The sequence below is a fragment of the Equus przewalskii genome, chromosome 2, assembly GCF_037783145.1.
Source record: "Equus przewalskii isolate Varuska chromosome 2, EquPr2, whole genome shotgun sequence".
NCBI classification, from domain to species: Eukaryota; Metazoa; Chordata; class Mammalia; order Perissodactyla; family Equidae; genus Equus; species Equus przewalskii.
In genome coordinates, this window is record NC_091832.1 from 32,415,823 (window position 1) to 32,434,994 (window position 19,172).

Here is a 19,172-nt window from a genome sequence, read left to right on the forward strand (position 1 = left end):
AGAGACTGGGGGAAGGACAGGGGAAGCAGTAGTATATCATACCAGCAAATTCTAGACATGGGCACCCTCTTTGTCCTCTGGTCTGATCTGTTTGATGGCCACTGAGGCACGGCCCCCCTGCATGCTCCCTGGAAGTCACCTTTAACACACAAAGGCTCTATCTGCACTTCACTGAGCCATGATCAGCTATTTAAACCTCGGCTTGAGCCAAGGCCTCAGAATCCTCCAGTGCTGATGTGGAGAGGAGGGATGAATACAATGACAGAGGAGGGACTGGTGAGGGGTCCCAACTGAGAAGGTAGAGGACAAATGTAACACAACTGAGTTCCTGCTTAGTTGCTGCCCAAGGACACACGGATCCAAGGCCTGTGGCTAGAAGTAAACTCCAGGATTGGAGCACAGTCAGGATGAGGAGTCTGGATGGAAAACTCCATATAATTCAAGTCACAGCTGATGGGAAAACCCAAGGTGGCTTCTCAGGAAGCTCAGTCTAATGGAGTGAAGTCCTCATCTTTATCAAGGGGGCCATGGCCTGTTCCCGTGGGCCCCACTGAAGCAAATCCATACCAGCCTGGGAACAGCTAGGCAGCCAAGTGCTTGGTTTTCCAAAAGCGTAGCAGGGTATGAAAGGGCTGAAGGAAAGTGCTTTCAAGACAGCAAGCGTACACAGGAATTTGTGAAGAACTGGGGAAGGGATATCAGACAGAGAGGGGAAGGGTCTAGAGGACAGGTAGATAGACAAGGATATCTCACCCTCAAATCAGGGTCAAAGCAGAGAGTCTAAGGGGATATAGAGAGGAAATACAGAAGGTCCAAGATGGTGGAGTGAGGAAGTGAAGTTGTCTATGCCCAACCATTTTCTAGAACTGTGGAAAGGACCCAGGCTTTGCAATCAGACAGACCTGGGTTGGAATCCCAGCACTGCCACTTCTTCACCCGATATGGAACCTTGAACAACTCATTGTCCCTCTCTGGCACTCATTTTCTTCATTCATAGTATGGGAATGCTCCCCCTGCCCTAACTTTAAATGGCATTAAATAATTATAGAACCTATTTCTTGGGGATGTTAAATAAAATAACATGTAAAGCTCAACATATGGCAGCTATTATAACAAATACTATTATTCCCTTTTCAGGAATGTAGGAGGCAGTTAAGGTAGCTCTAAGACTGAGGGGGCCAGAAGAGAGGAAGAAATAAGGAAGAAGGCAAAGTCAGTGTGGGATCAGTTAGGGGCTGAAGGCAGGTGCCCCAAGAGTGTGGTCCTACTGTGGCCCCATCCCAGAGATCATAAGCAGGCAGATGTCTCAGGGCAGAGATCCCTAGGCAGGAGACAGAGAATCCAAGGACCAGGACACCCTGGCGGCAGCACGCAAGACAATAGCAAAGCTGCCCCCAGGCACCAGCAGGAGAGGCCGAGCCAAGGTCCCAGTGTGGGTGAGAAGCAGGGCTGGGGCAAAGAGCAGGGACCAGGGAGGGCACAGTCAGAAGTGGAGCTGGGAGAGTCAGAGCTGTAGGACGCCTAGGTAGAGGGGCACAGGGGGCTCCACCTGTGAGGACGGGAAGCTTTCAGGACTCCCAGGCAGGGTCAGCTCACGGAGAAGCTGTGTCCAGATCCATCTTTGACGGTTGTTCTCAGAGCTCAGGCCTGAAGGTCTCTGAGAAGGTTGTGAAACCATGTGATAAAGTGGACCTCCTTCTCAGCCCCTTCTTGACAGCCAGTCGTCCAAGGGAAGTCTGGGGAGACCAGAGGCATGGTTTAAGGTGACTCAGGCCACAGAAGGGCCAGAGAACACAGGAAGACAGAGGGTAGAAGAAAGCACAGAGTTTTGGGCAACTGAGTGCTACGAAAGGCTGAGCAATAGAGTAAGGAAGCGGCAGAGGGTGGGAGGACAGATGCAGGAACAGAGAGACATAAGAAGAAAGGAAGTGGGGGCTGGCCAGGGGCCGAGGGGTTAAGCTGGTGCGCTCTGCTTCGGCAGCCCAGGGTGTCACTGGTTCGGATCCTGGGCGCGGACATGGCACCACTCGTCAGGCCATGCTGAGGCAGCGTCCCACATGCCACAACTAGAAGGATCTATAACTAGAATATACAACTATGTATTGGGGGGCTTTGGGGAGAAGGAGGAGGAGGGGAAAACAAAAAGGTTGGCAACAGATGTTAGCCAGGTGCCAATCTTTAAAAAAAATTAAAAATTAAAATAAAATAAAGGTACGAAAAAAAAGAAGGAAGGAAGGAAGGTGCTAACGGACCGAGGGCATCTGGGCAGAGGAGCTCAGCAGCTTCCTAGGAAGAGGAGAAAGTGCTGAGCTTCAGGAGAAGGCATCTGACTCAAGAAGAGGGGGATGTCTAAGGGATGTGGGAGAGGGGGGTGGAGCGTGGCCTGGCCCAGGCAATGACTTCATAGGCATCTCCCCCCACTCCTTCCTGAGCCGTCAGCCCTGGTGACCCCCTGCCCGCATCTCAAGGGTCTAGGCCAAGCAGGCGCTGACAGGGAGAGAAGGGGCCCTTCTGGGGCAGGCCCCCAAGCCTGGCATAGTGCCTGCTGGAGAGGAGGGGCCTACAGGCCCAGCCCTTGTCAGCATCCCCAGCCGGCACTTCGGAGGCAATTAGCAGCCCAGCTGAGCTAATCCCCCGCCTGGCAAGGCCAACACAAACAGGCCCAGGCCGGGTGCACACTCGCCTCCCTGTTTGCTGAGGGGCCCGGTGGTCCGCCAAGAACAACACCAATAACCCAGGGCCTTCTCTAGGTTAAGAGGAGGACCGGGGCTTGCTGAAGGGCTGACAGTGCCCAACAGAGCATACGCTGGCCTGGCGCCCTGGCTGCCCCAGAAAGGCAGCCACTGTTCCCAAGCCTTGGGCCAGCCAGGAAGAGGAAGCTGGACACAAGAAGCCATATACTCTGATTCAGCACCTACCCCCACCCCCACCCATGCCACCTGTGAGGGAGAACAGCCAACTCAGGCTTGTGCTGCCTTGGCCAGGCCAACAACTGAAGCCAGGAGGGGCTGGGCACTCTCGTCAAGAACCAAGGATCACAGGCTCCGTGCTGGACACGGGAGCCCAGAGGCAATTCAGACCTGACCCTGCCTTCATGGGGCTCACGATCTAGTGAGAGAACAGACTGTGTATGACACTGGAGGAGGGCCAGGCTCTAGCCCTGTCAGCAACCCCTCCAGACTTGGAAAGGTTATAGTAGAACCCTCCCACAACTGAGAAGGCAAAGGGGGACCCAGGACAAGAAACAAATTGAGGCCCAGATATTGATAAATGGGGGAGATGGTGCCAAGAGAGGCAAGAGAGATCCAGAACATACTTTGGCATAGACTGGTACTGGACCAGGAACTGGCTCCTCTGAACTTAATTAGTTCAACCCAGTCACCACTGGAAGAGCCCAGGCCCCAGATGAGGCCCTACTCCTGCATCCCCACTTCTTGATTCCAGCTCAATTTCACCTTCATCAGCCCTTGGCCCAGGAACATCTCCTTTCTGAGTCACATCCTTTATCCTCAGTTTGGTCCCTCACTTACCCAGGTACCTGTGGGACTTCGTAACATTAGGAACTGCAGGCTCCTTGGAGCAGCTACTTGGGAAAGTCACATGGCCTCCTTGAATGGGCCAGGCTTCCTCAGGACACTCCTGATGGTCCACATGCAAGACTATGACCATTTACTGAGCATCTGTTGACTGTGGGGTCAGGCCCACACTAAACACCACCTACCAGCATTATCCCATGTAATGGTCACAAGCAAATCACGGAAGACAAATATTTCCTGTTGGATAAACCAGCTGGGAGGCAGGTGTATGACCTATCCCCACTTTACAGAAAAGGAGACCAAGGCTCACAGAAGGGAAGAGACTGGCTACAGCCAGAGACCAGATATTCCGGCTCCTAGTCAGTCAGAGTGTAGTGTGTCACTGGGCCCCTCCTCCAGTCCCACAAGCCTCTCCATTTTCCCTCACCCCACTGCTGGCCTAGACTTACACTGATGCTTCCCGGGCCAAAGGGCCTCAGAGCCTTGAGCCCAATCCCTCCCCACAAAGCAGCATTATCTGTCTTTGGCTGGGATAAGTTCAACTCTGTCACTCTGTTGGGGACACATATATCACTCTGCAGACGACAGCTTTCTCTAGGGCAGAGGGTGAGGAAGGCTGGAGTCGCAATGCCAGGGCTGACAAAGCCACAGCTGGAAGCAGCAGCCCTGCCCACCATCCCCTGCCCTGGCTGGTATAGCAGAAGACTTCAGGTCCAATTCCAAGCCTTCCACATAGGCTGTCAGGTTCCTGCCCACAGCCCAAAGGGGCTGACAATCCATGGTCCTAACTCTCTGTGGGATGCTCCTACACCTGGCTCTAGAACATCTAGCCTGGACCAAGGTATAGTTGAGTAGATGAATCCTCTTCCCCTTTAGTTCAGCCAAAAAGGGAGGTATTTTTCAAAAAGATCTTCTAAGAAACTGAAGGAAAACAAAGGGGTCATAAGTACACAGAAACAAGAAGATTCCGGAGCAGGACTTTAACCAACACCTCACCAGAGCCCTACAGGCGCCACTTCTCCCTTCCCTCCTCGTGAAGCCTCGTTCTAGACAGCAGGAGACCTGGGGTCTCAGTCCAGCTCCACTGCCGGCAGCCTGTGGAATCTGAAGCAAGTCAGTAACCTCTCAGTCTCATCTGTAAAAGAGAGATGAAGACGACGGCAGAGGCCAGGACCAGAGCCGGTTCTAACTCCAGAGCCTCTGTTCTACACAGCCTCCCCCCACCCCCCACCCCCCACATTACGGTTGTTGGAGGACCAAACGAAACACTGAATGGGGAAGTGCTTTGTGAGCCGGGAAGAGCAGAAGGCTCACTGACGGTTGTCACCAGCCAGCAAGCACTCTGGCTCTTTATTTAAGAGTGAAAGAGAGTGTGTGCTGGGGATGTGGGGATGGCATCGTAGGTTCCTCAATCCATCAGGTTTAGATGACACTAGAATTTGCTGGGTCTCTCTTTTCCTGGGAGTCTTCCCATCCCTCCTCCTCCCACCTCCCAGCACCTCCTGCAGCCTGGGCCTCCTCCTCATCCCCTTCTTGGACAGCGGCTGGAGCCACCTGGGAAGCTTCAGGAATGGCTGATGGTTATCGCAGCCAGGACAGGGCGAGTTGCTGCCCCTGATTCATCATGGAGCTGGAGCGGATCCAGAGAAGTGACCAAGAGGATGCAGGGCTGCTGCTATGAATTCAGATTGCTTCAGTCCGGAAAGAGGGAGGCTGAGAGAGAGGGCAGCTCTATCATTCAAATCAGAAGGGGATGAGGAGAGGGGACTTCAGGCTCATTCTTCAAAAGAACAGGCACTGCGTGGTAGAAGAAGCCTGAGAGCTGAAGTTGCACAGATCTGGGACTAAACCTCCTCTAAGCCTCTCGCTAGCTGGGTGACTTCACATAAGTTAACCCCTATGAGTCTCAGCTTCCCCATCTACACCATCTCAAAGGCTACTGTGGGAACTGAACCATAATGTAGGTAGGTGTCCAATAAATAGTTCCCAGTCCCATTCCCTTCTGACCTGGGATATGCATTCTCCCGTTCCCGCCCGGCCAGTTACCAGAGCCATACGTCTAATGACGACACCCCACACACATACCCCAACCCTCTCCTCTCAGCACCTAGGGTACACTCGATATGGCATTTGATTCCTGGTCCCCAAGCTGCTCAGGTGTCTATTTGCAACCACAGCAAGCTTCAGTTTGAGAGAACTCCAGCATGGTGAGGGGAAAGACAGGTTACTCCCCTCCAACTTGCCCTCAAGGGTCAGAGCTCCATCCAGCTCACCAGCAAGGCATCAGCTCATTAACAAGAAAGAGGTTCCCAACCTTTAACCTATGCCCCCTGCCTTGAAGAGACAAAACCTTTGCTTTGTTAGTTCTGCCATTTCAAAATAAATCTTGTGACTAAAATAAGCATTTCAAATCATATCCACCATTTGTCCAGTGGCTGGTATAATACTTCTCCCCAAGGGGAGTCTATAATTAAAAGCTCTGGAATCAAACAACCCAGCTCCACTGCATCCTAGCTGTGTACCTTGGGTAAGTCATTTAACCTGCCTCCTCAGCTACAAATTGAGCTATTGTGGAGATAAAGCACAGAAAGCACTTAGCCCACTGCCCACCACATAACCGGCGGCCCGGCTTTAGCTATCTCTACTGCTGTGATCGTTAGCGAGTGTCCTGCCACCACCCTTCACCCAATCCTGAGACTTGCTGAGCCACATGTTTCAGGGCGGGCTCCCCAGACTTCCAGTGGGCAGTGGACACACTTTACAGAAAAAGGAGTGGGTGCCCCTTTTACTAACCTGTCCTTCCCCACAAGTACAGGCCACGTTGTACCACCCACACTATTGCTTACACATTCATATCCTCCCCCTCACTGTGAGCTCCTTCAGGGTGGGATCTGGACCTTCTATTTTATGGGGGGTAAGGGGGTCAGGAAGCAGTGAATAAATGTCAAATGAACCAAGGCATGCACTCTAGAAAAAAATGCAACACAGCCATCTGCTGAGCACTTGACAGGCACAAGGTAGACTGATGAAGGGCAGCACAGGAGTGGGCTCAAATCCTTGAAAGCTCTAAAACGCTACAGCTCTATGGCTGCTATTCTGGACACCTCCAGAGCAAAGGAGTCAGGGGAGTAGATTAAACCATCTCCATCCACTACTATCCCTGGATTGAAGGACCCCACTTCCCTTTCAAGGCCCCCGAGAAAAGCCTCGGCCTGGGTCCACAAGCCCTGGTCCCTGTGCATGGCCTCCTTGGAGGGCTGGCCCACATGGCTTTGTTATAAATGATGCCCTGGACCGCCATCTGACCCACTGTCTCCTGGTCTCCTCATCTCCAAGTTCCTGAAGCCTCAGCCAAAGACAACAGTGTAGACTCATTTCTTCAGGGCCCAGAGTGGAAGGCTCCCCAGCACCTGGGAGCAGCTGGAAGCTGGAACTCAAGGACTCATCGCTGCTGGTCTCCCTATCCTGTGCCAAGTGCATCTGTAAACAAGCCTTCTCAGTGGCTCCCTGCAGCTGCTCCCAAGGGGCCAAAAGGGAGAGAAACAAGCTAAAATCAGGGCAGCTCATGGCTGAGAAGTGAGAACTGAGCCAGACAAGGCCTGGACTGAAAGATGGTCCCTGGGTATGGCAAAGCCTGCGATGCTGGCTCTGTTCCCAGAGACTTGCATGGGCTCACCAGGATTGCTGCCCTGTGCCAGGCTGCTAGGACCCCAAGAGGCATGGGGCCTGTGTCACACTGCTGTAGGTCCCACTGTTTTACAAGCCGGTAGAGAGAAAGAGCTTGCTAGGGCGGAGATGCCTGGATGCTGGGCTGTTGTGCGTGATCCTGTTTGCTATAAAACAGCCAGACATTCCTAGGACCTGGAATCACGCCGAGGCCACGGAGCTAGCCTTCCCGGCCATATATCTCCAGGCGGGGGACAGGCCTGAGACATCTGAGATAATAAAGACATGATTGTCTCAGCCCTGGGGCTTGTCTCCCCTTTGTCTCAGGGCCCAGCAGCCAGCAAGAAGTTTAAAGATATCCTCCCCCTTGTCCTGGGAAAGTACAAATGCATCAGATTCTATAGCCTCTGGGGTGAGCTTCCCAAGAACCAGGCCTGGGATTCATGCTCTCAGCTCACCAGAGCAGAAGGCAAACAAGGGTCCATCCCACAGCAGGACACAGGAGAGAGTGTGGCTAACTGGGACATGGAACCCCTACTTGGGCAACATGCCATTCCTGGGGCACGCATCTCCAATGTTCACCAACCCCACAACATAGCAACTATTTCATTTTAGCGATGAAGAAACTGAAGCTGAGAGAGGTTAATGGACTTGTCCAAAGTCACAGCTATTCAACGGCACAGATGGCTTGAAATCCAGATCTGTTTTACTCCAAAGCCTGCAACTTCCACAGTAACTTTAAATCTGCCCCCTCTTTTTATAATGCTCCTTCTTCCCTAATGTCCAGTTTCTCCACCCCAAAGGGGAAGGGTTACCCTTTAATATCTGAAGGGAAAAATTCACACGAGGGAAACAAAAGCCAGACTCCTTAATCTGGAAGCCAAAGCAGCAGTTGCCAGCCTGGTCTCCCTTGAGTCATTTCTACCTCTATATGACGACCTGTCCCAAGGGTGTGTGGCTTCACAGAGGGTAAATGGACACGAAAGGTGCTGAGGATGAACCTTACCAATTTCGTGAATTTGTGGAATGCCAGTGTCCTAGCTTTCCTAACCACAGAACCCACTGGGTGGAAAAGGAGTAGCATCCACACAGAAGTAAGGTGCTCAAGTAGAGGGAGCCCTGGACTCAGAACCAAAAGACTGATTCAATCTGTGAAATCTTATAAAAGCTCAATGCTAAGCCAGTTTCCTCACTTGTAAAATAAACACCTGTTGTGCTTGCCTCGCAGGCTTTTCTGAAGACGAACATGAAAGCATTGTACCAGCAGCTTTATAGATAGACGGTATTGTGACCCATGCGTGTTTTCTCCCCTGTTGGTTTCTTTTACATTCCTCACTCCCCTCTTCTCCCTGCCTTTCTTCTGCTCAAACATCTAAACTCACTATGTGCTCAACACCATGCTGAACACAAGGAGAGGCTCAGGCACAGGTTAAGAAAAGATGACAGAGATGTAAGATCAGATAATCTGAGAGCAGAGCCAACTGGCTACCAATGGCCTGATGGGCCAGGTCCTGCTGAGGAATGGCCAGGGTCTGCTTAAGCCTCAGACCTGCTGCCCAAGACCCTCTCAGCCTGGCTATGGGGCCTCAGGACTAGAGGGTTAGCTTTCCCCTAATTCAGACATTCATCTGCCCATAGGCAAGGCTATGGACCATACGATCTTTCAAGGCTACTTCCGGCCCCAGGATCCCACCCATCTGCCCTAACTCCCTGCTCTTCCCATCCTCTACTCTTGGGCCTTGGCAAGGTGGGGGGCCTCACCTATATTAGATAAACAACTCACCTCCTTGGCAGTAAAAGAGGGCTTGGAAAAACCAAGCAGTAGGAAGTCTTTCTGAACGACCCAGGGAAAAGCTGAAGATTCTCCTTACTTACCCATTCTGGCCATCGAGGCTCAGAACTGAGGGAGAATGTCGAGGTCATCTGGCTAAATAGTGTATGCTGTTAGACGTATGTCCCATCTAAAAGGAGTTCTCTGTTTGAACACATTCCAATTAATCCAACTTCTGTACGGCCCTCAAATAAACCAATTCCCTCCAACTCCCACCCCATGCATGGGTATTTCACTCTTCCCTGGCAGCCCAAATCTGATGCTGCTACTTGTAGAGACAGAACATTTCTGTCTATAACAGAGGATGTCTTGGTCTGCAAGCTCCCCAAAGACACTGCACCAAGGCTTGGTTTGTGATCCAATTAAAAAAGAAACAGGGAGAATGAAGACTGACGCTTGGCAGAAGGTTAAATGAAAGATAGTCAGTTATTTGAGAAATGGGAAGTTAAGATCATTGGCTCTGGAGGGTTACCAATGGTTCTCAGAATTGAAAGTACAGGCTGCAGGTAGAGGAGACAAGACTTGTGGGCAATAGGCTCTTTTCTCAGCAATCTGAGAGTCTGTACTCTCTTGCCAGAGGCAATGAGGAAGGCAGAAACTCAAGAAACCTTGCTAAGTCCCAGGCGCACAACCAACCAGATTTTCCTTGCTGGTTCTCTGCCACCTAGCGGCTCCTCTGGAGCATTACAAGCCCACCTCGTGGCCACTTTCCTCGGTCCCTCCAGTATCTTCCTAAATAATGGTACCACTTGGACAGCAGGCATTATGCTAGGTGCTTTAGCTACAGTACTGCATAACACTGCAGGAGGGATATTAATTCCATTTTCCAAATAGGAAAACCAAGGATTACAGAAGTCAAGTCACTTGTCCAGGGTTGCACTCAGGGTCAGTGGAAAATGTGACACCTAAATCCATCCTCATGCCATTGTATCACTCCTCCTGGAGGAAAGGAGGCTCCAAAACTAGAGATAATCTCAATTCTTCCATAAATCCCTAGATGTTCCAAGCTCCTCATAGTTAGTTACCAACCTGGTCAAGCAGACAGTACCACAGCCTCCTCTGGCCCCATGACATAGTGGGTATAGCACTGGGAATTGGGCAAATCACTCCACTCAATTTTTCCATCTGAAAATTGAGAGGCCACACAAAAACACGCACACAAATGTTCACAGGAACATTGTGCACATTAGCCAAAAGGTGGAAACAACTTAAGAGTCCATCAACTGGTGAATGAATGAGCTAAAATGTGGTCTATCAATATAATACAATCATGTTTAGCCATAAAAATGAATGAAGTTGTGATATAGGCTAAAATATGGACGGACCTTGAAAACACTACGTTAAGTGAAAGAAGTCAATTACAAAAGACCATAAATGACTCCATTTACATCAAATGTCCAGAATAGGCAAACCTATAGCAAAATAAAAGTAGACTAGCGGCTGCTTAGGAATGAAGGGATTGGGGGCGAGGAGGTTTAGGAGGTGACAGCTAAAGGGTACAGTGTTTCTTTCTGAGGTAAAGAAAATGTTCTAAAATGCATAGTTGCACAACTCAGTGAATATATAAAAACCACTGAATTTTACACTTTAAAGAAGTAAACTGGATGGCATGTGAACTACATCTCAATAATACTGTTGTACTCCCCGCCTCTGCCAAAAGAAAGTCGGGGTTGATCTAAATAACCTCCGAAGGCCCTTCCAGTTGTCTTTTTAGCAGAAGGAGTCACCTATCACTGTCAGTCCCAGTGCTGATAACTTGGCCTGAACCTACTCAAACTGGTAATAAGACCAGTCCCACCAAAAGCCACCTGAATAACTTTGCTCCATGCCCTCCCCTCAAGCCCTGAGCAGCCTCTGCCTTCAAGAGATGGATACCCTCTCTTTGTACCTTAAGGAACCCAAACTGCAGACACCTACACACCCACTGCCTCGAGGAAGAACAGGGCAAATGCAGCCCGCCTCCAGCCCTGGTTCTTTCTCTTTTTATGGAGGTCCTCCTAAAGCGCAGCTCCAGCTGGAGCTCAACCCGTCTAAGAATGGTCATTCACACTTTGGGGGGGCAGCATGTATTGTGGGAAACACACTGGTCTTGGAATCTGGAGCCAAATCATGGTTTCATTTTGAAGCTTCGTATTGGGCAAGTTACTTAGCTACGATGAGCCTAAATTGCCTATAAAAGGATTATGAATAAGCTCCCACTACTGTCATGAAAACAGCATATGCATCATTTGGGGTAACATTCCGCAAGCCAGGCCCACTGTATAAGACATCAGGACACACCGTCTCTGCAAGCCCTGGCCTACAGACTCTATCCTCTGAGAAGTCCTACCTGACAGCCCCGCCTCAGTGATCATTCCCTTCCTTCATTTTCAGTCTTCCAAGCACCTTAGTATAGAGTCCAATGACTCACAAGTCTGGGAAAAAACTCCCTCATGTTTGCAGATTTCCTGTTTTAGTATAATTTATTCAATACTAAGTTTTGCTAGTCTTCACTAGCAAGAATTGCCCATCCAGTCTTTCAAAAAGGTGAGTATCCCCTGTTGTGTAATAGGGACAAAGTCCAGGACTGTGTGTAGGATTCCAGGTTCGCTGTGCCACTAAACGCGCTGTGCGTGACTTTAAGTGCCTGTCCTTCTCCATGTGTAAAATGAGGGACAAAAGATAACCTTAGATCTCTTCCAGGTGTACAAGACCCTCCTCAGACTGCCAGACCCTCTCTCCAACTGTGTGCTTTTTTTCTCTTTCTATAGGACAGAATAGGAACTTGTCATCCTAATTTTAAAAACTCCGGAGGAGGTAGGTATTATTATCATCCCCACAAGAAAAACATCTAAGTTAGAGATCTCACCCAAGATCATACAACAGGTAAACAGCAGAGCCAAGACTCAAATGCAGGCAGTCTGGTTCTAGAGTGCTTTATTACTCTATACTTCCTCTTGCAAAATGGATGAGATATAAACAAGCATTCCCTGAAATGAATAAAAGCCTAAGCAAGAGTCAATCACACTGGTGTGACTCTAAATCACTCTGGGTGACTTCCATTTTGAACCCACTACCATAAAACTGGATGCTATTCTGTAGGGATTCCCTAACAGACCACTCTGTCCTTGGTCTAACGAACATTCTTCAGGGGTCGAAGATATGTTATCCCTAATCCTTGTGACAATTCTGCGAAAGGTCAGCAGGTGTTATTGGCTCAACTTCCAGATGTGTAAATCAAGACTGAAAAATTCAAGCATGTAGTTTGCTCAAGCACAGCTAATTATTGACAGAACCTAACTCCAATGAGGCCCCTCTATTCCAAGCATCGTGCACTTTTTATTCAACACTGTTTCTCTCTAAAATGAAAAAGTTCTCCAAGGAACTGGCACTAGAATGATTCCCAAAACATGAATAACAATAACAAATGTTCTATTTTATATAAATTGTAATAGAGAATGTCAGAATACTTACAAGAAGAGAGATACCTGTAAAGGGATCCAGTTTCACTACTAAATTCTATTAATGCTTGGGTCCTACTGGTATTCCCAGAAGGAAGTGGTCCATAAGATAGGGAAATACAGCCTCTGCTAGAAACTGTATTTATCCTACAAGCAAAAACCAAATCAGTCTTTACTGGACACTGCAATATACAAAACACTATAGATTGAACCAAACTTTAGAACCTCTCAAATATATCAATGAAAACCTAATCCTTACTGAAGCCTCAATAGTCTACTTGTATATTTACTGCATAGGTTTCACAGATTTTTATTAACTACCTGTCAACAGCAAAAAACTCTTAGAGTTGTAGAGATGATCCTGCACCAGTGGTGTTCAAATCTCTTGGCAGAGCCCTGGAGGTCCCACAGGGGTGCAGAGAAATGTGTATCTACGTTTGGGACAAGGACGGGGGAGCAAAACTGCTGAGCTCGCTTCAATCACAGCAGCTCTGTTTCACGTAATACCTTTTCTGTTTCTATAATGGGACTCTATGTAAGACTTTATTTGGAAAAAAGAAGTCTACTGCTAAAAAGACAAACCAAAGCAAGAGAAAACCATTCTATCTACACATGGGGAAACTGAGGCCCAAAGAGGTACAGCAACTTGTCCAAGGAAACTCTGGTGCCCCAACCAGAACCTAGGTCTCCAACTCTCACTTTAGAGCTTTTTCCAGCAGCGATATTACTACCATGGGAGAAATTAAGAGATAACATCAAACACCATAACGCAAACTAAAAGCAAAACCAGGACTCCATTTAGTCATACTACATTTACCAGGGTTCAATAGCCCTACAGACTAAGGAAAAAATGGTCTTAAAATAAACTGGCATCCAAGACGAGAATTTTATAGTAGCAGATGAGATAACTGCAACTCAGCATCCTACGGTGAAGTCATTCTCACCCGAGGCAAGTGAAGAAGTCACAGGTGCCCGCTTGCCCTTCACAAGCTGCCAAGGGATGCACCAAACTCCCTAACATCAATACAACTGTGAAGTCCTCAAGTTACGGAGAAAAGGTGGCAGTTCTTTACGGAGTAATAGATTCAGAATCAAGCTAAAAACCTCTCCCCCATAAGCCCAGTGCAAATCTTACAGAGCTTTACAAAGGAGGTCCAGGAAGCTGGCACTGAGGCTCCACTGTGAGTCTGGAAGTCCAGACAAATGTCCAGCCCTATCACAGAGTTGGTTAGAGATGAGATGTAAGAGAGAAGACAATATACTCTCAAGCTCCCTGAAAGTCTGATCCTATTCTGGTAATGGGGCTGAGGGCCCTTTACTCATATATCAGCCTAAGACCGAGAAGCTAACAGGGTTCTCTGGCCCTGATTTGAAGTGAACCAATGGTGATGGCGATGATAGCTGCAGTCCATCCCATTTACCGCAGAGTACCTACTACACACCAAGCACAGTGCTAAGTGCTTTACATAAAGCATCTCATTTAACCCTCTCAACTCTCAGGTAAACTAAGTATAGCTATTTCCATTTCGCAGAGGAGCCTGTAAGGCTCAGAAGGCTTAAGTTACTTGCCAAAGGTCAAAGATCAAGTTAACGGCAGAGCTAAAACTCAAATCCAAAGCCAAGGCATGCACTTTCCATCACAATGCCAAGGTGTTTAACCTCAGTCTTGCCAGCTGACAAATGATACCATCGATCCTGCCTCCCTTACAGGGCTTTATTGAGGATCAAGTGATATCACTAATACAAACATGATCTGAAGTTTATGAGTTTATTACCTAAACTCAAAAACAGTGGGAGGACCTCTAACCTTTGGGGAGAAAGTGTAGCTCCACAATTCTACTCACCTTTTATTTGGGTCAAGTTAATAAGATTCTGTTACCTAATAAATAACAGGGTTCCTTTCTCCTGATCAGGTCCATATTAGATAGACAGAAAACAAGGATGCTATTCTAAAGGCCATTCTGTGAGATGGTAAAGAGAAAAGAGAAAGGGTGCCAGGTTTCAGAAGTGGCACTCCCATCATACCCTTGGCCTTGGGTACTCACTAAGGTCCAGCTTTCTCATCAACAAACCTAGCTCTGCCAACTCACAGGGCTGCTATAATGGAAAAAAGGGCAGTTGGAGCAGAGATTCCAGGGGCAGACCACCCAAATTCAAAAGCACCTCAAGATCCTCTAAAGCTACACAAAGGAAAAGGATATCATTCTCTCATGGTACAAGCGTTCCTAAAGTCACCTTCCCCAAAAAGATCCCACTCAAGTAACCTGCCATTGTAGATGAAGCCTTTTATACTGCTATGCTTGCCCTGGGCATTATATGATGCTTGAACTACAATCTTCAGCTTTGTAATTAGTCACATACATTTTATTTTCACAAGACACATATGGTTAAAAGCACACAGGTTCCAGAATCAGACAGACTTGAGTTCCAACTCTGGCTGGAGATACTAAGCAATTATGGAGCCTCGGAGTCCCTATCTATAAAATGAAGATACTTGTAGTATCAATTTCACAGAGCTGTTGAGGACTAAATGTGATAATACTGTCAGTTTAACACAGTGCAAGGCACACACTAAGTACTCAACACAGCTATTCTTTCACCAAAGAGTATGTTCCATTTCTTTTGTGATCCTCAGTAATTGAAGAAGAGTCCTCCCTCAGTGAGATTAATATTCCCTCTCTAACTCATTCATTTGTTTACAGGGGTCCTTAAGAACCACCTTTCTTCCCACTACATCTATTCCTAAGTAGGGCTCCTAGCTACTCCCCAGGTGTCTCCCATCTTTGTTCACATTCCTTCCAACCAGAAATCCATACTCATCCATCCAATCCCTCTCCCACCCCTATATACCTCTGCATGTCCAAATGAGACCCATCTTTCAAGGTACAACCAAAATATCACCTTTTTCAAGAAGTCTTTCTTGATTTCTTTCTACCCCTCCCCCCAACAATATACACACATGACTAAAAGTGATTTCTCTTCTTCCTGGTAACCCTCCTTTACTTTCATTCTTACTAGAACCACCCTCATCATCCACCTTGCTATCTAACAGAGGGCCTCTTGAACAAACATCCGCTAAACTGACTTTACACAAATAAAACCATTTGGAGATTTGTAGTTCTTAATATAATAATGTCTTCTGAACATTTCTCATTCCTTGAGTTCATCAGCTGGCTTGGACCAGGAAGATCCTCAAGCTTCAGAGATTTGGCCAACCTAAGACACCAGTCTTTGTAATTCTGGGACACAAGGGAAACCGTATGGCTGACCCGATCTTCAGATGCCTCCCAGGGGTCCTAAGAAGACAAAGCAATTACAGAGGTGAAGCAGCTATAGCCCTTTGGATATAACACACTGTGCACATGAAGCGCCTCTACACAATTAAAAAGCTTGGGAGAAACCCCACCTCTGGGTCTTAGGCTCTTCTTAAAAGAAAGTTCTAAACTACCTCGAGCTCTAACATCCTAGTTCTATAAATACTGAATATGTACTCTCATAATTACTAAAACACAAAATCTCCAATGTACACCCAGTAACACATCACAATGATATGAATAAAAACTTCCTCACACATAACCTAAATTCTTCCCATTGCAAGGCAAATCTAGTAACTGTTAATATTTGCACAGCACTTTTGTGTTTACAAAATACATTCACATATACAACTTCATTTAATCCTCATATTCACCTGAGACGTAGATATTACCATTTTTCCTAATTTCAGATGAAGCAAATGCAGCTTAAGGACATACACTGACCTATCCGAGATCAAGCAGCTAGTAAGGCCAGAGTTGAGACTCAGGGCAATTAAGTCCCTACAGCAGACACCATCTTGGATTCTTAATTTGGGTTGACTATGAATTATCAGACTGACCCTTAACAACCTCTCCTAGATAATGTAGAAGTCTCCCCAGTCCACCAGCATATTGACTCAGCCTCTATTCCCTTCTGCCTCACCACCTTCTCCCTACCCTTCTGCCATCTATTAAGACCCCATAAAGAGTAGGGTCTAGATATTAGGTAGAGTGCATCCTGGATTCAACTGGCAGAGTTTTAACTTAAATTCACCACTAGGGGGAGCTAATCTCAACAATCCAAGAAATTCATAGGCTAGCTCTTCCAGAAAGAGCACAGAGGGGCCAGAGTTAAAAGGAGCTCAAGAGATTAAAAGAAGCAAGAAGTAGACACCACAGTACTGGCACAAGCTTTCCCATCTTCGTGAGGCTATCCCCTAACAGCCCATGATCAGGGAGTAAAGAAAGAACATTCAGTTCAAGGCTTATGGCTCAAAAGCACTGAACATTTGCAAACCCACACAGGTACCTCTCTCCTGCCTCTGAGAAGAGTGGCCATGTAATTTTGCATCATTTTATAGCTAAACCACAAACCAAGACAGAGAAACTAAGCCTTTAGGCAATCAAATATTAATTCATCAGTATCAGGCTAATACAGAAGGAACAGCTACTTGTTTAATCACTCAGACTTAAAAAGAAAAATCAATCTGAGGCTGGCCCCATGGCATACTGGTTAAGTTCAGCGCACTCTGCTTTGGAGCCTGGGTTCATGGGTTTGGATCCCGGGCATAGACCTACAACAAGTGTCAACCATGCTGTGATGGCAACCCACATACAAAGTGGAGGAAGACTGACACAGATGTTAGCTCAGGGCTAATCTTCAAGCAAAAGAAAAGACTGGCAACAGACGTTAGCTCAAGGCTAACCTTCCTCACGGGGGAAAAAAATCAATCCACTTGGAATGATATATTCACTGACAAGAGGGGGAAATAAAACCATAAAACACTGGCCCACACACACCCTGCCCAAAGGTCTGACAAATAACAGGGGTGAGGGGGAGCACCACAGCATCTGCAGCAGAGGAACAATGTAACCTTGTTTTTAAGTCAGCAAAAGACTTCATCTCCTAGAAATCCAATTTGGTCTGTTGGAGTCACTTTAATTTTCTATTCATTTACTATTTGGAATTTGGTCCTGTGTACTCTCTGCGGATGAATTAGAATATTCCCAAGAAGAATGGAAAGGATATCCATCTCCAGTGAAACTTGTATAGTACACTTGTCTTGAAGTTATCAGAGAAACACAGCCTTCCTCTACGTTCTAGCTTTGACTTAAAAACCTCTACTGATCTCTACTGAAATGAATGCTGGTTTGGGACCACAAGTTTGGAAAACCTCTTTCCTCAAAGAACAGATAAAGCTATAAAAATGTATAGCCCAAGATTACTCTAAAATTCATGTGAGATATAAAGGAAACTGAGATTATCTCACACCTGCGGCACACTTAAAATAACTGGGTACGCTTTAAAAAAGTGATGCCCTTCAAAAAGTAATCTGAAAAAAATTCTAAGTGATGCCCAGACCGTTAGATTAGGCAGAGATTGCCTAAAATGGCCCCAGGCATTGTTTTCTTTTCTTTTTTTTTAGTGAGCTCCCTAGGTGACATTCACACACCCAGAGTTAAGAACCACTGAGGTGTGTACTGGTCCCCACACACAGCTAATCCAAGTTCTACCTGGGGAGCTTTTAAAAACTAGATTGATTCCTAGGTCCCACCCCATACCTACAGAGGGATCCTCAGAGGGATTTTTTAAGTTTCCCATTAATTGTCGACCAGTCAGGAACGTGACTTGCATTTGAGACCTCAAAGATGACTAAGCACAGGAGAGTGAGAGAGACCTGCCAAAGGGCAGGCTGAGTGGGGGCTTCATTCTCCAGTGTCTCCAGGGCCCAGTATGGAACAAGCGCTCAGATGAATAAATGTGTTGTCATGGGCATGCACACACAGACAAGATTTCTATTCTCTGGAGAGTCATTCTAACTAGAATGAGATCACATGGTTATTCAAGAAGAGGCAGCTATCAAAATTCTAAGGGAAAGAAAATTCCAGCCAGAAGCCAGGAGCCCACATCTATTTTATTCTCTGCTATATCCTCAGAGCCTTATTAAGTGCTTATAAAAATCTATTTTTAAATTTACTAAATATGAATGAATGAGTGGGATAGACTTTGGGCTTGGCTTATATGGAATCCTAAGCAATGGAATGTGAGAAATTTTAAATGTGCTTGACCTTGCATCCTCCTCAGCTCAAGAGGCTCACCATGAGAAGTCCATTCTTGGGTAGCCACTGCTGTCTGGAGCCAGGCTCCAGAATGAGAAACAAAGAGTCAAACTGAGCCAAATCTGAAGCCTGGAGGCAAAGCCCAACTGATCCAGAGTGAGAAGAACAAATGCTTCTTGTAGTAAGCCACTGAGCATTAGGGTGGTTTGTAATGAAACAGTACTGTAGCAATAGCTGATAAAATGAGGCTTAACAAAAAAAGGCAGGGCATTTTCGGAAAAACTCAAAGTAATATATAAACTTAAAGTATTTAAACAGCCCTGGAAAGAAAATAATAAAGTGAGGTCTTCTGTTGTTCTATGTAGTCAAATCACCATGCTCTGAAGTTGGGGGAACTCGGGGCAAGGCTTACAGAAAACAAGGAAAGCTAAATTAGCAAGGTGATTTAAAGCTACTTTCCCTCACACATCATTCAGAGATACCCTAACCATGAAGAGCTCAGCCCTTCCTGAAAGAGAATGGAGTTGCCACTTCCTGGTGAAATGCTGTCCCTTCTCCACACTGTTACATACCAAATTTCCAACGTATGTTAGCTGTACCCAGCTGGGAGTAAGTTTCGACCCTT